Here is a 19,202-nt window from a genome sequence, read left to right as displayed (position 1 = left end):
CAGCTGTAGTCCATGCACTTAAAACCTGGCGACAATTCCTTCTTGGTAATCATTGCAAAATATTCACTGATCACCAAAGTCTGAAATATATCTTCAGCCAGCCAGATTTGAATCTGAGGCAAAGACGATGGGTTGAGTTGATCACAAATTACGACTTAGGGATAACTTACACCCTAGTAAAGGCCAATGTTATGGGTGATGCACTAAGTTGTAAGTCTTATTGTAACAATCTAATGCTACAACGAGGTCAACCACATCTCTATGAGGAATTTTGGAAGTTAAATCTTCACATTGTTCCTCAAGGATTCCTTTCTAACCTGGTGGCAAAACCTACTCTTAGGGATCAGATCATAGCTGGCCAAAAGCGGGATAAGGGTATATCACGGATCAAGGAGAATATTATTAGCGGAAACGCTAAGGAATTCTCCATGAATAATCAAGATGTTGTGTTCTTCCAGAATCATCTAGTGGTTCCTAAGAATCCACATCTAAGGCAGTTGATCCTTAAGGAGGCTCATGATTCTCCTCTCACCATTCATCCTGGTAGTACTAAGATGTATCAGGACCTACGCCAGAGGTTTTGGTGGACTAGGATGAAGAGAGAAATTGCTGAGTTCGTTGCTAACTGCGACGTTTGTCGTCGAGTTAAGGCAGAACATCAAAGGCCTGCTGGCACCCTTCAACCTTTACCTATTCCTGAATGGAAATGGGATAAAGTCAGTATGGATTTCATCATTGGATTTCCCAAGACCAAGAAAGGAAATAATGCTATCTTTGTGGTCATTGACCGTCTTTCCAAAGTAGCTCATTTTCTTCCAGTTCATGAGAGTATAACAGCTAGCCAGCTAGTAGAGTTATACATCTCTCGAATAGTGTCTCTTCATGGTGTTCCTCTGGAGGTTAACTCAGACCGTGGAAGTATTTTTACTTCTCACTTCTGGGAAAGTTTTCAGAATGCCATAGGGACTCACCTATCTTTTAGCACTGCTTTCCATCCTCAATCAAGTGGTCAAGTAGAAAGAGTGAATCAAATCCTAGAAGATATGCTCCAAGCTTGTGTTATATCGTTCAGCATGAATTGGGAGAAGTGCCTTCCATTCGCCAAATTTGCTTATAACAATAGTTATCAATCAAGCTTGGGCAAAGCTCCTTTTAAAGTTCTCTATGGATGAAGATGTCGAACACCTCTTAATTGGTCAGAAACCGGAGAGAGGCAACTCTTTGGTCCGGATATGATCCAGGAAGCAGAAGAGCAAGTTCACATTATTCGTGAAAAGTTGAAAACAGCTCAGTCTCGTCAAAAGAGCCAATATGAACGTCATCATAAGACTGTGACCTATGAAGTTGACGAGAAAGCTTATCTTCGGGTTACACCTCTGAAGGGTACCCATCGTTTCGGTATCAAGGGCAAGTTGGCTCCTTGTTACATCGGTCCTTTTCGCATTCTTGCCAAATGAGGAGAAGTTGCCTACCAATTGGAACTTCCTCCGCATCTTTCCAAGGTCCATGATGTTTTCCACGTCTCCGAACTCACGCGTTGCTTTTCGGATCCTATCCGTGAAGTGGACCATGAAACGCTTGATCTCCAAGATAACCTTTCATACCGAGAATACCCTGTTCGTATTCTTGGTCAAGCTGAGCGTACCACTCGACGTCGAAACCTCAAGTTTCTTAAAGTTCAATGGTCAAATCATGCTTTAAAAGAGGCAACATGGGAAAGAGAGGATCGTCTTCGACTTGAGTATCCCGCGCTATTCCCAACGACTTCCAAATCTTGGGACGAGATTCTTTTGAGTGGGGGTGAGTTGTCACATCCCTGAATCCCTAATAGAGTTTAGCAAGATTGTGCTCATGTCTTTGCTTTGCATCCAAGAAAATGAAATGAAATCAAAAGCAAAGAAATGAAAACAAAAGCAAAACATAGCAACTCGAGTTGTCACATCCTTGAATCCCTAATAGAGTTTAGCAAGATTGTGCTCATGTCTTTTCTTTGCATCCAAGAAAATGAAATGAAATCAAAAGCAAAGAAATGAAAACAAAAGCAAACCATAGCAACTCTATTTTCAAAAACAATTCAAATCTGGTGGCAAATCAATGAACCCAAAATGGCCATCATAATGTCGGGAACCCGATCCTAAGCCATAGGAATCCAGCCTGTAACACATCGCATCTCTTTGTGGTCTCACGCACGGTTAACTCCACGGCTGCAGCCTTACCTTAGCCGGGACCGTTTGCGTCTTTTGACTCAAGTATGCGATAGGTGTCGCTAGCAATCCAATGTCAAAGAACCCAGATCGACATGTCTAGTCATAAACCAAAGTGGCAGTTCCGCACAAGGACATGCATACATGACCCAACAAAGCAGGTGTCGGTCATCAGCGAACGTAGATGAGTCGTAGCAAGCTACAAGGACTCCATTACGTCGCATGACATTTCCCCAAAGAGGACAGACACAGCAGCTAAGAAGGACACATGCCGGTCAACCAATGTGTCCGGAGCAGTAGCGGACTACCAAGGCTCGTTGGATCACAAAGGGGCATTTCCTTGTAAGGAGTGCTACTAAAGTTCATGACTAGGTATTCGAACTCCATACATATCAAGTATGACACACGTACGCATGGCATATCGATATGTATAGATACATCGATGGCATCACAACATAACCATAAACATACAACCTTTATTCAAGAGGCTCGGAAGAGCCACACACATAATATTACACATTAAGGTCTCTCGACCCATAATAGCAGTCATACAAATACAAGCCAGCGGAAGAGTTATAAACTGTCTGGGTACAGACAGTGCAACTAGAGGGCACATGGCCTGACTATACTACAGAGCCGACGTAGGGACAGATCGTAGCTGGGACACCAGCTACTCGTCGTCGTCGATGTCTACGAAGAACCCTCCATTAGGGTCATTAGCAACCTCTGCAACATTTATTAAGCAAACATGAGTACGAAGGTACTCAGCAAGACTTTAGGAGAACTAACTACTCATGCAAGGTATCAAAAGGTACTGTGGGGTTTCATGCGGGAAGCCAGCATTTGACTCGTGGCTAGACAACTTGCATTTTGAAATTAGTTTTGACAACTTGATTTCTCGCACACGAGTCCACTAACACCACAACAATACACTATGGTGGAATCATTCCGTCTCCATACGGAAATGCCGTCCACGACACTCACGCTTATCTTGACAAATTTTATGAGTAGCCATTGAAGTTATCTATGAACAACATATGTCTCCAAGTAGTCCATATCCGCGGACGCGGCTATTCGAATAGATCATAACCCTGCAAGGGTGTACTTCGTCACACACGCTCTCGCCACTTATCGCCATGTGCACGTCATGCACCTCGGCAACCTTCAAGCGGAAGCCCAGCGAGGGAGTCGGCCACGACCGTTAACCACACCAGTACCTAGTCCAGGTTTATCGCCTATCTGAGAGTAACCCGTACGGAAGTCCGGCCGGGGTTTCTGCCACGGCCTCAAACGATGTGCGCAGGGTTCCCAAGCCCACCATCCGGGTGCCACTTGGTACACCGTGCCACTGCCTACCGCATCACAGCCCACCTCTCAGGTCAGCACCATGCACGGCCTCCAGCATTACTATAAACACCAAAAACTACTTGCAACTCCTGGACCGAGTACTACGCGATTAATAGGCCGAGCGGGGTCATATTTCATGGACCAGCATGAGGTAGTATCTAGTCTTGGATTACATACACGGAACTCAGTTCCTAAGGACGGTTCCAATGAAACAACCCGCCATGTACTCCTACACAGCCTTTCACTGGTACCTTTACCAAATCAAGTTCAACACACAACCTTTGCTCATCAAACACATTTCACAATTCTGTTCATCTCCCAGATGACAGACCATACACAACTCTAAGCATAGCATGCATAGCAGGATAAGGCACATCATAGCTCAAGCTACTACTAGGTATGCTAGGTTGCAAGGTTTGGCTATTTACTGTGACAAGGTTAAGTCATGCAAAGGAAGTGGGTTCAACTATCGTGGCAAAGGCAGTTGAAGCATTTGATGTTAAATGCAATAAATAGGTGCAGGAGCAAGAACATGGGATTTATCGGGATGATCAAAAGGGCTGCTTGCCTTGTTGCTCAGAGGAGGAACGATATCCGTCGGACGGATATTCGGTGGAATCCGGGGGTGCGGAGCCTACCGAAATGAATGGCAACATTCAATAACAATCAATAGCACTCAAAATGATGCATGAGCATGGCATGAGAGTGCAAGGTGATAAGTTATTATTTTCAACATGTATTAGGTTTAGAGTTGATTTGAATCACATTTGAATAGCAATTCAAACGGGGTATTCTCGGATACCGGTTTAATTGATTCGACCTGATGCTCAGATCAACTTGATGTTAACATGCATGAAATGTCATGTTATTGTACTGAGTTGTAACAAGGACAGTGTGTGATCATTGCATATATAATGAAATTTGAATATTTTTGCAAATTCCATTTAAAAAGTGATTAAAAGAATTGAATTGTTCCTTATTTCACAATTTAGGGTTCTGTAACTTTTTCAAACATAGTTGAAAGTAGCATAATCAGAATCCTTGAATTTTTCTAATACTTTTTCATATATAAATTATTTTCATTGGAGTTACAGATTAATTTCTATGATTTTTACAATTTTTAGCAATTTACTGGAATTATTTCTATACTGGAAATTCTATTTATTGCATCAGGCTGACGTCAGCACGTCACCCGACCTGTTCAGGTCAAACCTGACAGGGGGGCCCCACTGGTCAGGCTCTGTGGGACTAATCCCGCGCTTACCAGCCCTAACTGAGGTTTGACTTGGCCTTGGGCCCACTTGTCAGCGAGTGATTAGGTCAGTAATCGGCTGGGTTAGCTTGCCACATCGACATCCACTGGCGGCGAGGTCGTCCTCGCCGGCGGGGAGCCTCCGGCGACCACCAGCACGGCGGAGGGGCTCGGAAACGGCGCACAGGGGGCCAAATGCTGCCCGGAGAGCACCAGAGGAACGGCACGTCTCCCGCAGCTTCATTTCTGCGCCTAGCCGGGGCTGATGTAGCCGGAGATGACGCCGGGGACGAGCTTGGCGGCGGCCAAGGCTCGGGCGTCATCGGGGTCTTTGAATCAGGGGGGTCTACGCTCGGTTCTTAGCTGCTACGACATCTACGCGTCGTCCTGGAGCTGCTGGTGCCCTCGAAAGGATGAGCTGATCATCGGAGGGCTACCGGCGACGAGCGGCAGCGGCGGTCCTCGTCGGGCTCCAGTGAAACTAGAGCTAGAGGAGGGGATCGACGGGGAAAACTTAGGGGAAACGACCGCATGCTCACGGGGAGTGCAGAGCAGAGCTTAGACGGCTCGGGGAAGGCCTGGGGGCGACGAATCGACGGGAGAGGTCCGGCGGCCGGAGGTGGAAGACGACGGCGTTGCGGGCGTTGCAGGGCTCGAGGAAGCTTCGGTTTCTGCAGAGATGACCAGGGCGACGAGGCGGAGCTAAAGGCGTGCTCTAGGAGGGAATCCTATGGCCAGGGGCACGGGCAGCTCGAGCTCAAGCTCGGCTCTAATGGCGGCAGCAAGGAGGAGGAGGAGATCCGGGAGGAGGAGGAGAACCGAGGCGGGGAATGGATAGGGGAGGCTCTGGGGAGCTTATCCCCGTCGTCGCCAGCGCGAGGCGGCGGCCAGGCAGGCACGCAGGTGCGTGGCCGCGCCGGAGGGGGCGGCGGCCACCTCCTGCTGCCTACTGGCGCGAGGGAGGGGACGAGCGGGGAGATGGGCCGGGCCAGGCTTAGGCGACAGGTAAGGTTTTTCCATTTTTTTTTCTGTTTTTGTTTTTCTGTTTTGCTAATTATTGTTTTGCTAATTAATTCAGCTCCAAAAAAAAGAGTAAAAACTATTTTAGACCTCCTGAAATATTTGTTATAATATCCCCACTCATTTCCACTAGTTTGAGATTGAACTAGTTTGATTTTGAACTAGTTTGATTTTGAACTAGTTTGAGATTTCCTTTAATTGAAATGGTGGCTAGGGTTTTGAGTTTTTCCTTTGCCACTTTGTTGTTTTTTTAAACTTCTTAGATGCAAATGCAAAGAAGACATGAGCACAATGCTATCTTGCTTAAGGGTTAGGGATGTGACAACTCATCCCCACTCAAAAGAATCTCGTCCCGAGATTTAGAAGTCGTCGGGAATAACGCAAGATATTCAAGTCGGAGACGATCCTCTCTTTCCCAAGTTGCCTCCTTTTCAGAATGATTTGACCATTGAACTTTAAGAAACTTGAGGTTTCGACGTCGAGTGGTACGCTCAACTTGATCAAGAATACGCACAGGGTATTCTCGGTAAGAAAGGTTATGTTGTAGATCAAGCGTTTCGTGGTCCACTTCATGGATAGGATCCGAAAAGCAACGCCTGAGTTGCGAGACGTGGAAAACATCATGAACCTTGGAAAGATGCGGAGGAAGTTCCAACTGGTAGGCAACTTCTCCTCGTTTGGCAAGAATGCGAAAAGGACCAATGTAACGAGGAGCCAATTTGCCCTTGTTACCGAAACGATGGGTACCCTTCAAAGGTGTAACCCGAAGGTAAGCCTTCTCGTCAACTTCAAAGGTCACAGCCTTATGATGACGATCATATTGTCTCTTTTGACGAGACTGGGCTGTTTTCAACTTTTCACGAATAATGCGAACCTGCTCTTCTGCATCCTGGATCATATCCGGGCCAAAGAGTTGCCTCTCTCCGGTTTCTGACCAATTAAGAGGGGTTCGACATCTTCGTCCATAGAGAACTTCAAAAGGGGCTTTGCCCAAGCTCGATTGGTAACTATTGTTATATACGAATTCGGCGAATGGAAGGCACTTCTCCCAATTCATACCGAACGAAGTAACACAGGCTCGGAGCATATCTTCTAAGATTTGATTCACTCTTTCTACTTGACCACTTGATTGAGGATGGAAAGCAGTGCTAAAAGATAGGTGAGTCCCCATGGCATTCTAAAAACTTTCCCAGAAGCGAGAAGTAAAGATACTTCCACGGTCCGAGTTAATTTCCAGGGGCACACCATGAAGAGACACTATTCGAGAGATATATAACTCTGCTAGCTGGCTAGTTGTTATATTCTCACGAACAGGAAGAAAATGAGCCACTTTGGAAAGACGGTCAATGACCACAAAGATAGCATTATTTCCTTTCTTAGTCTTGGGAAATCCGGTAATGAAATCCATGCTAACTTTATCCCATTTCCATTCAGGAATAGCTAAAGGTTGAAGGGTGCCAGCAGGCCTTTGATGTTTTGCCTTAACTTGACGACAAACGTCGCAGTTAGCAACGAACTCAGCAATTTCTCTCTTCATCCTAGTCCACCAGAACCTCTGGCGTAGGTCCTGATACATCTTAGTACTACCGGGATGAATGGTGAGAGGAGAATCATGAGCCTCCTTAAGGATTAACTGCCTTAGATGTGGGTTCTTAGGAACCACTAAACGATTCTGGAAGAAAACAACACCTTGATCATTCATGGAAAATTCTTTAGCGTTTCCGCTAAAAATATTCTCCTTGATCCGTGATATACCCTTGTCACGCTTTTGGCCAGCTATAATTTGATCCTTAAGAGTAGGCTTCGCCACCAGGGTGGAAAGGAATCCTTGAGGAACAATATGAAGATTCAACTTCCGAAAGTCCTCATGGAGATGTGGTTGACCTTGTTGTAGCATCAAATTGTTACAATAAGATTTACGACTTAGTGCATCGGCCATAACATTGGCCTTCCCCGGGGTGTAAGTTATCCCTAAGTCGTAATCCGAGATCAACTCAACCCACCGTCTTTGCCTGAGATTCAAATCCGGCTGGGTGAAGATATATTTCAGACTTTGGTGATCAGTGAATATTTCGCAACGATTACCCAGAAGGTAATGTCGCCAAGTTTTTAGTGCATGGACCACAGCTGCAAGCTCAAGGTCATGTGTGGGATAATTATCCTCATGTGGACGCAACTGTCGAGATGCGTATGCGATCACATGACGATCTTGCATGAGAATGCAACCTAATCCTTGTCGCGAGGCGTCGCAATAGATAACAAAGTCCTTAGAAAAATCTGGTGGTAGCAACACAGGTGCGGAAGTCAGGCGTCTTTTCAGTTCCTGAAAACTATGCTCACACTGTGGTGTCCACTCGAACTTTTTATCCTTCTTGAGGAGTTCAGTTAGAGGCTTTGCAACCTTGGAGAAATTCTCGACGAAGCGGCGACAATAGCTCGCTAGACCAAGAAAACTCCTAACTTGCTTAACCGATTCAGGTTGAGTCCAATCAAGGACAGCTTGAACTCTCTCGGGATTGACAGCAATACCCTTACCAGAGATTACTTGGCCTACATAGTCACTTCTGGTAACCAGAATTCACATTTTGAAAATTTGGCATAAAGGCGATGCTCTCGAAGTTTCATCAATACCAACCATAGATGCTCGGCATGTTCTTGTTCATTCTTCGAGTAGATGAGAATATCATCGAGGTATACCACGACGAATTTATCCAAATACTCCATGAAGATTGAGTTCATCAGCCGAGAGAAAGTGGCTGGGGCATTGGTTAAACCGAAGGACATAACGGTGTACTCATATTGGCCATAACGAGTAACAAAAGCCGTTTTTGGAATGTCCCCGTTCTTAATCTTGATTTGATGGTATCCCAACCTCAAATCCATTTTGGAGAAGACTGAGGATCCAGCGAGCTGATCGTACAGGTCGTTGATCCTGGGGAGCGGATACTTGTTCTTAATGGTGACCAGATTAACTGGTCGGTAAACTACAACCATCCGATCTCTTCCGTCTTTCTTCTTGACGAAGAGGACGGGACAAGCCCAAGGAGAAGAGCTAGGACGAATGAAACCCTTGCTCAAGGCCTCATCTAATTGTTTCTTAAGTTCGGCTAGCTCTAGGGGTGCCATCTTATAAGGTCTTCTGGCTATTGGGACAGTTCCCAGAACAAGATCTATCACAAACTCTACATCTCTGTCAGGTGGAATTCCTGGCAGTTCCTGTGGAAAAACATCCGGGAAGTCACGGACTACCGGAATGTCTTCAAGTTCCGGAAGAGGGTTGGCATTTAGGGAATAGAGTTGACATTTGGCAACTCGAGTAGAGACATTTACTATCTCACCCGAGGGATGGGTAAGCTGGACATTTCTAGAATGAGTATCAATCTTGGCATAGTGAGCTGACATCCAGTCCATGCCCAAGATGATATTAATATCCGAAGATTTCAATGCTATCAATGAGGCTAGAAAAACTAGCCTGTCTACTAGAATTTCATTGTCATAGGTTATCCTAGAGGTTTGCCATTTACTACCAGGGGTTTGGACAACCAATGGGATTGGCATATCACAAAATGACATGTTATGCAACTGTGCATAACTTTCTGAAATGAAGGAATGAGAAGACCCAGTGTCAAAGAGAATGGACGCTGGGTGATGATTAACAAGAAGCGTACCCAGCATGACGTCGGGATCCTCTGCAGCTTCTTCTGCTGACACATAGTTCACACGGCCACGTGCAGGAGTTGGCTTCACATAAAAAACTTTGCCCGACTTGGCCTGCCCGACGGACTTTCCGGGTTGCTTGGCACCCACATAATGAGGACACTCACGAGAATAATGCCCTGGTTCTCCACACTTGTAGCATATCACCTGGTTGGCACGTGGTGCAGCATTGTTAGCTGGACCACCATAAGCTTTTGCTGGAGGGTTGGCTTGATTCGTCTGAGGCGCCACGCAGGATGGCCTCGGAGTGTATCTTGGCGGCAGAGAACTGTTTGGAACCCACAGCCTGCGTTTTGGAAACGCGGAACCAGAAGATGAGCCAAAGTCACGGGAGTGCTTCCTTGTGGCTTCGAAGTCAGAATGACCAGTCTCCGCACTGATCACTTTGTTGACCAGGGCTTGAAAACTTGCACACTCATGGAGGCGCAGGTCTCGACGGAGCTCAGGGCTCAGACCCTTACGGAATCTTGCTTGCTTCTTGGCATCAGTAGACACCTCCTCTGTTGCATAGCGGGCGAGGTTACCGAACTCGCGGCTATAGGCATCCACAGACAACTTGCCCTGAGTGAAGGCACATAACTCCTCTCTCTTTCTGTCCATCAGGCCCTCTGGAATATGGTGCAGACGAAAGGCTGCACTAAAGTCTGCCCATGTGGCCACTGGTTCAGCGGGACGCATAGCTTCAAAATTCTCCCACCATAGATTGGCGGGTCCCTCCAGGAAATACGCCGCAAAGGTCACCTTGTCGGCCTCAGACACATTCGCCGAGCGAATCTTGCGTGAGATGTTGCACAGCCAGTCATCAGCGTCGAGGGGATCGACGGAATGATGAAACTTTGGAGGATTCAGCTTCACGAAGTCATTGAGGGACACTGCAACATTCCTAGGCTGTCGAGTCGTATTCTGCTCAATACACTCTAGCAGTCGGTTGGTCTCCCTTTTGTTTCTTTCTGCCTCAAGGATCACTTCCACCAGAGAAGGCGGGTGAGGCAGGTCTTCCTGCGACGCTTGACTACCCTCACCTTGCTCATGAGCAGGGGCACGGTTCAACCTGGTGAACACCATCCTGACAAACAAACTCATAGCTTAGACCAATATCATATCAATACTAGCTATGGATTAAGAATGTACTGAACACACGGAATGCGGAAATGAATATCCGAACAACATGGTAACAAGCAACTGCTATTTATACACCATGGTTCATACACACCCTTACATAGCTCAGTACAACCTTAACCGTAGAGCAAACTGCTGAAATTGTGAAACTACTCATCAGAGGCGTACAAGCTTCCTATACATTATCTATCTAGGCCTCCGGAATTCATTTCACATTACTACCATACTTCACAAGTCACGCAGGACTGTGAAAATACGGCTACTACCATACTATCCTTCCGCTCACAGCTCAGGCATCCGCATAGAACATCTCATAGAGATTACCTCCATGACCTGGAAGCTCAACCTGCGGATGAGGAAACACTCTAGCCTGAGATACCTGGGATCCATAAGGGCACGGATGTGGCCTTGGTCCCCTGACTGGTGGTAAGAGGGGTCCCCGAAGAGGTGTGACTCCTCCTATAGCTGGCCAGTCAACGTGGGCCGGAAGATGGGTCCTAACAGGGTTCAGCATCTCCATCTCTCCATACCCTGTCTGGACTACCGGTGCCAGCTGCGTCAATACTGTCCACAGACGGGCACGGGTAGCATAAATCTCCATGCGAAGGGCACGAGCATCCTTGTCTCTGTTCTCTAGCATCTCAACAGTGGACTGCAGAAGTGGATCCTCCATAGAAGAATCAAAATAGACTCCACTGAGGTATCCCTCTTCACCAGACTGAGAGGCCGGAACATAGCAGAACTCTGAATTCTGCAGCAGTGCATGTCTCGCTCTCATAATAGTCAGCATTGAATAGGCAGCATCCTGTACTGCCATGTCAACGGTGACCCCCAACCCATAGGACCAATGGATTGGCTTCTCCGCTCCAGGGTAGTCTGGAAATACCCTAACAGTGTAGATGTACTGGCTCTGGTTGAAGTCTCGGTACTGTTCCTCCACTGTGTACCCGGGGTACCAGCGGTAACCGCACACCGACATCACCCTGACCAACATGGCCGTATGACCCGGCACATCAATGCACCTGGTCAGACGTATCACCTGACAAGAAGGACGGCCAGGCATCTGTAAATAGAGAGTAATGCAAAAGCATTAGAGCTCTGAATGCAAAATTGGGCAGCATAACGGCTGTAAATGCTCAAAAACAAATTTTGAGACAACCCAAAATGAAATAGCGTAACCACTCAACTATCAAGTTCAACTCTCTGATCATCAAACTTACTTCCTTCTTCCTAGGGATAAAAGAAACCCAATATCTCTCGACCCATAGTCCTATAAGCTACCGATCGGAAACACGAGCCTAGGAGAAGATGAGTAACCTAGTCCTTAATTCCTGCAGAAGAGACGAGGATGACCAGAATAGAATATCTTGAGAAGAGAACAAGAGTGTTACGTTCCCTTCCACAAACAATTCCCTTAGATATAACTAAGAAATTCTAGACTCAACTTTGACCAGTTTGGCTTAGTAATCCTGCAGTCAGTCAGGCTCTGATACCAACGCTGTCGGGACCCCGATCCTAAGCCATAGGAATCCAGCCTGTAACACATCGCATCTCTTTGTGGTCTCACGCACGGTTAACTCCACGGCTGCAGCCTTACCTTAGCCGGGACCGTTTGCGTCTTTTGACTCACGTATGCGATAGGTGTCGCTAGAAATCCAATGTCAAAGAACCCGGATCGACTTGTCTAGTCATAAACCAAAGTGGCAGTTCCGCACAAGGACAGGCATACATGACCCAACAAAGCAGGTGTCGGTCATCAGCGAACGTAGACGAGTCGTAGCAAGCTAGAAGGACTCCATTACGTCGCGTGACATTTCCCCAAAGAGGACAGACACAACAGCTAAGAAGGACACATGCCGGTCAACCAATGTGTCCGGAGCAGTAGCGGACTACCAAGGCTCGTTGGATCACTAAGGGGCATTTCCTTGTAAGGAGTGCTACTAAAGTTCACGACTAGGTATTCGAACCCCATACATATCAAGTATGACACACGTACGCATGGCATACCGATATGTATAGATACATCGATGGCATCACAACATAACCATAAACATACAACCTTTATTCAAGAGGCTCGGAAGAGCCACACACATAATATTACACATTAAGGTCTCTCGACCCATAATAGCAGTCATACAAATACAAGCCAGAGGAAGAGTTATAAACTGTCTGGGTACAGACAGTGCAACTAGAGGGCACATGGCCTGACTATACTACAGAGCCGACGTAGGGCCAGATCGTAGCTGGGACACCAGCTACTCGTCGTCGTCGATGTCTACGAAGAACCCTCCATTAGGGTCATTAGCAACCTCTGCAACATTTATTAAGAAAACATGAGTACGAAGGTACTCAGCAAGACTTTAGGAGAACTAACTACTCATGCAAGGTATCAAAAGGTACTGTGGGGTTTCATGCGGAAAGCCAGCATTTGACTCGTGGCTAGACAACTTGCATTTTGAAATTAGTTTTGACAACTTGATTTCTCGCACACGAGTCCACTAACACCACAACAATACACTATCGTGGAATCATTCCGTCTCCATACGGAAATGCCGTCCACGACACTCACGCTTATCTTGACAAATTTTATGAGTAGCCATTGAAGTTATCTATGAACAACATATGTCTCCAAGTAGTCCATATCCGCGGACGCGGCTATTCGAATAGATCATAACCCTGCAGGGGTGTACTTCGTCACACACGCTCTCGCCACTTATCGCCATGTGCACGTCATGCACCTCGGCAACCTTCAAGCGGAAGCCCAGCGAGGGAGTCGGCCACGACCGTTAACCACACCAGTACCTAGTCCAGGTTTATCGCCTATCTGAGAGTAACCCGTACGGAAGTCCGGCCGGGGTTTCCGCCACGGCCTCAAATGATGTGCGCAGGGTTCCCAAGCCCACCATCCGGGTGCCACTTGGTACACCGTGCCACTGCCTACCGCATCACAGCCCAGCTCTCAGGTCAGCACCATGCACGGCCTCCAGCATTACTATAAACACCAGAAACTACTTGCAACTCCTGGACCGAGTACTACGCGATTAATAGGCCGAGCGGGGTCATATTTCAGGGCCCAGCATGTGGTAGTATCTAGTCTTGGATTACATACACGGAACTCAGTTCCTAAGGACGGTTCCAATGAAACAACCCGCCATGTACCCCTACACAGCCTTTCACCGGTACCTTTACCAAATCAAGTTCAACACACAACCTTTGCTCATCAAACACATTTCACAATTCTGTTCATCTCCCAGATGACAGACCATACACAACTCTAAGCATAGCATGCATAGCAGGATAAGGCACATCATAGCTCAAGCTACTACCAGGTATGCTAGGTTGCAAGGTTTGGCTATTTACTATGACAAGGTTAAGTCATGCAAAGGAAGTGGGTTCAACTATCGTGGCAAAGGCAGTTCAAGCATTTGATCTTAAATGCAATAAATAGGTGCAGGAGCAAGAACATGGGATTTATCGGGATGATCAAAAGGGCTGCTTGCCTTGTTGCTCAGAGGAGGAACGATATCCGTCGGACGGATATTCGGTGGAATCCGGGGGTGCGGAGCCTACCGAAATGAATGGCAACATTCAATAACAATCATATGCACTCAAAATCATGCATGAGCATGGCATGAGAATGCAAGGTGATAAGTTATTATTTTCAACATGTATTAGGTTTAGAGTTGATTTGAATCACATTTGAATAGCAATTCGAACGGGGTATTCTCGGATACCGGTTTAATTGATTCGACCTGATGCTCAGATCAACTTGATGTTAACATGCATGAAATGTCATGTTATGGTACTGAGTTGTAATTAGGACAGTGTGTGATCATTGCATATATAATGAAATTTGAATAATTTTGCAAATTCCATTTATAAAGTGATTAAAAGAATTGAATTATTCCTTATTTCACAATTTAGGGTTCTGTAGCTTTTTCAAACATAGTTGAAAGTAGCATAATCAGAATCCTTGAATTTTTCTGATACTCTTTCATATATAAATTATTTTCATTGGAGTTACAGATTAATTTCTATGATTTTTACAATTTTTAGCAATTTACTGGAATTATTTCTATACTGGAAATTCTATTTATTGCATCAGGCTGACGTCAGCAGGTCAGCCGACTTGTTCAGGTCAAACCTGACAGGGGGGCCCCACTGGTCAGCCTCTGTGGGACTAATCCCGCGCTCACCACCCCTAACTGAGGTTTGACTTGGCCTTGGGCCCACTTGTCAGCGAGTGATTAGGTCACTAATCGGCTGGCTTAGCTTGCCACGTCGACATCCACCGGCGGCGAGGTCGTCCTCGCTGGCGGGGAGCCTCCGGCGACCACTAGCACGGCGGAGGGGCTCGGAAACGGCGCACAGGGGGCCAAATGCTGCGCGGAGAGCACCAGAGGAACGACACGTCTCCCGCAGCTTCATTTCTGCGCCTAGCCGGGGCTGATCTTGCCGGAGATGATGCCGGCGACGAGCTTGGCGGCGGCCAAGGCTCGGGCGTCATCGGGGTCTTTGAATCAGGGGGATCTACGCTCGGTTCTTAGCTGCTACGGCATCTACCCGTCGTCCTGGAGCTGCTGCTGCCCTCGGAAGGACGAGCTGATCATCGGAGGGCTACCGACGAAGAGCGGCAGCGGCGGTCCTCGTCGGGCTCCGGTGAAACTAGAGCTAGAGGAGGGGATCGACGGGGAAAACTTAGGGGAAACGACCGCATGCTCACGGGGAGTGCAGAGAAGAGCTTAGACGGCTCGGGGAAGGCCTGGGGGCGACGAATCGACGGGAGAGGTCCGGCGGCCGGAGGTGGAAGACGACGGCATTGCGGGCGTTGCAGGGCTCGAGGAAGCTTCGGCTTCTGCAGAGATGACTAGGGCGACGAGGCGGAGCTAAAGGCGTGCTCTGGGAAGGAATCCTATAGCCAGGGGCACGGGCAGCTCGAGCTCGAGCTCGGCTCTAATGGCGGCAGCAAGGAGGAGGAGGAGATCGGGGAGGAGGAGGAGAACCGAGGCGGGGAATGGATAGGGGAGGCTCTGGGGAGCTTATCCCCGTCATCGCCAGCGCGAGGCGGCGGCCAGGCAGGCGCGCAGGTGCGTGGCCACGCCGGAGGGGGCGGCGGCCACCTCTTGCTGCCTACTGGCGCGAGGGAGGGGACGAGCGGGGAGATGGGCCGGGCCAGGCTTAGGCGACAGGTAAGGTTTTTCCATTATTTTTCTGTTTTTGTTTTTCTGTTTTGCTAATTATTGTTTTCCTAATTAATTCAGCTCCAAAACAAAGAGTAAAAACTATTTTAGACCTCCTGAAATATTTGTTATAATATCCCCACTCATTTCCAAGGTTTTCAACATTTTTGGAAATTTATAGATTCTGATTTCAAATTTTAAAGTTTGAAACCAGTGGCTTTTGCATTTATTTAAAATGCTTAAAGTGTCAAGAAAATAGTTTTCTCCAATGCTCATTTACTTTCATGATTTATCAGAAAGTTTGAACATTTCTTGAGGCCATTTTGGGTTCATTGATTTTGAACTAGTTTGAGATTTCCTTTAATTGAAATGGTGGCTAGGGTTTTGAGTTTTTCCTTTGCCACTTTGTTGTTTTTGTTGAAACTTCTTAGATGCATATGCAAAGAAGACATGAGCACAATGCTATCTTGCTTAAGGGTTAGGGATGTGACACATAAAAGTTCATCTTTTTTGATAATTCTTGAAAAACAAAATATCAAGGGTGAAATATATTTTCAAAATGCTTTTGGCATTTTATTTTAAACTTTAGAAGTCACTGAAATCAATTATATATTGATTTCAAATATTTCATATCCTCATAAAATGTTGAAACTTTTGTATGTGTTTGGAAATATTCCAAATAACACCGTAGTATTTTTCAAACTATTTTAGAAATAGTTTGGAGCCAAAAATAAAACAAAACCAAGTCAGAAAAGATAAAACAGACACTAGAAAAGAAAAGAAATTGGAAAATCTATATACCTCGCTTACCTGGCGCAGCCCAACTCCTCCCCTGTCCTCTTCCTCCTGCCAGTCGGCAGCAGGAGGTGGCCTCCCCTCCCTCCAGCGCGGCCACGAACCTGCGTGCCTGCCTGGCCGCCGCTTCGCGCTAGCAAGGAGGGGACAACCTCCCGCGACCTCCTCCCGAGGTCATCCTTCCCCCATTCGGCCCCCTGTTCTCTCCTCTCCCGGCCGCCATTGCTGCGAGCTCGAGCTCGAGCTGGCCATCGCTCCGGCCGTCCTCCGTCGCCTCTGAGTGCGCCGTTCGCTCCGCCTCCTCCAGCTGGTCATCCCTGCCAAAGGAGAAGAGCCCTCGAGCCCTAAGATGCCCGGACGCCATCGTCTTCAACCTCGGATCCCCGGGGCTCGCCACCGTCGTTCTCCCTCCTCACTCCGTCTCCGAGCCAGATCTCGACGCCTCTGCAATCCCAGTGAGCCCAGGAAGTTTCCCCCCACATTTTCCCCCTCAATTCCTTTCTCTAGCGGCTGATTCCACCGGAGCCCGATGAGATCTGCCGCGGGACCTCGCCGCCGTTGACCCTACGGTGACCGGTTGGTCCACCCGAGGCCTGCAACAGTTCCACCTCGTCGTGTAGATGCTCTAGGAGCCTAACCCCGTGCGTTTTGCCCTCGGATTCGATGACCTCGTCATAGCCCGAACTCCGGCAGCCGCCGAGCTCGTTGTCGGCGTCATCTCCGGCCATCTTAGCCCCTGTTCTTTGCAAAAATGGAACCGCAATCGACCAACCGTTCCTCTGGTGCCTTCCGCCTTGTGTTTGGTCGCCGGAATAGCAAATCTGATGCGCTCGGCCGTCCGTGTGGTTGCCTGAGCTCATCGCCGACGAGATCCACCTCGTCGCCGATGGATTTGAGCCCCCGTGTGCCTATGACATGTGGGGCCACCCTTAAACTAGTTAAGTTTAATAAAAATAAAAATAAAGTATTTATTAAAACCTAATCAGACACTGACAGGTGGGTCCAGCCCTGTTAATGACTTATTTGGATTTAAATTTAATTAGAATCTGGCCAGAGTCACGGACTAGTTGGTTCCACTGGTCAGGTTTGACTTTCAATGGCCAGCTGACCTGCTTATGTCATGCTGATGCAATAAGTCCAATTCTGACCTGCTCATGTCATGCTGACTTTGGTAATTCATAAAAATTTGATTATAACTCCAAAGAAGACAAATAATATGTGCAAATTGATCAGAAAAAATCAATGAAAACAATGGTGCTACTTTCATGCATGAAAAACAAAGTTATGAAACAACATCAGGTCAAATCAATTAAATGATTAAGATAAATATGCCATTTCAAATGTTATTTGAATTTGGTTTTCAAACCAGATGCAAACGAAGGTTTCACCAACCACACTGAATCATATCACCCTTCATTTCATGCCATGTTCATGCATCATGATTGTTGCATATGATTGCTATTAATTGTATGTTGTTATTCCGGTAGGCCCCGCCCCTCCGGATACGACTGAATATCTGACTGACTGATATTACTCGTCTGCTAAGAAACAAGGCAAGCACCCTTTTGATCATCCCGGTATTATCCCATGTTCTTGCTCATGCTCCCACTTATTGCATTAGGACTAAATATTTCAAATGCTTTACTTCGGTAGCTGAACCTATTCCTTTGCATGACTTGTCATTGTCATAGTAAATAGCCAAACCATGGAACCTAGCATACCTGGTAGATGCTTGAGCTGTGATGTGTTTATTCCTGCTATTCTTGCTATGCCTAGAAGTTGTGTCACGTCTATTTCATCTAGGTGATGAACAGGAATGGATTAATGTGTTCTAGTGACAAAGAAGAAGTGTGGAACCTAATTTGGTAAAGGTACCGATGAAAGGATATGTAGGAGTACATGGCGGGTTGTCTCATTGGAACCGTCCTTAGAAACTGAGTTCCGTGTATGTAATCCAATACGAGATACTCATAACCCACAAGTATAGGGGACCGCAACAGTTTTCGGAGGTAGAGTATTCAACCGAAATTTATTGATTCGACTCAAGGGGAAGCGAAAGAATATTCTCAAGTATTAGCAGTTGATTTGTCAATTCAACCACACCTAAAAGATTTAGTGTCTGCAACAAAGTATCAGTAGCAAGGTAGTATGATAGCAGCAGTAGCAACAGTAACCAGTAGCAGCAAAGTAACAGCAGTAGCAACAGAGTAACAACAGCAGCAGTGACAGTAGTAGCAGCAAAGTAACGTAGAAAGGACCAGTAGTAAAAGACTCTTAGGCATTGGATCGGTGATGGATGATTATGCCGGATATGATTCATCATGTAACAGCTATAACACAGAGAGATAAGTAACTAGCTCCCATTCGTCAATCTAATGTATGCATGTATTCCGTATGTAGTCATACGTGCTTAGGGAAAAGAACATGCATGACATCTATTGTCCATCCCTCCCGTGGCAGTGGGGTCCTAATGGAAACTACGGGATATTAAGGTTCTCCTTTTAATAAAGAACCGGAACAACGCATTAACACTTGGTGAATACATGAACTCCTCATACTATGGTCATC

Source organism: Hordeum vulgare, chromosome 6H (assembly GCF_904849725.1).
Source record: "Hordeum vulgare subsp. vulgare chromosome 6H, MorexV3_pseudomolecules_assembly, whole genome shotgun sequence".
Taxonomy (NCBI): domain Eukaryota; kingdom Viridiplantae; phylum Streptophyta; class Magnoliopsida; order Poales; family Poaceae; genus Hordeum; species Hordeum vulgare.
The sequence above is the reverse complement of the archived record's forward strand: the minus strand, read 5'-3'. Positions refer to the sequence as shown.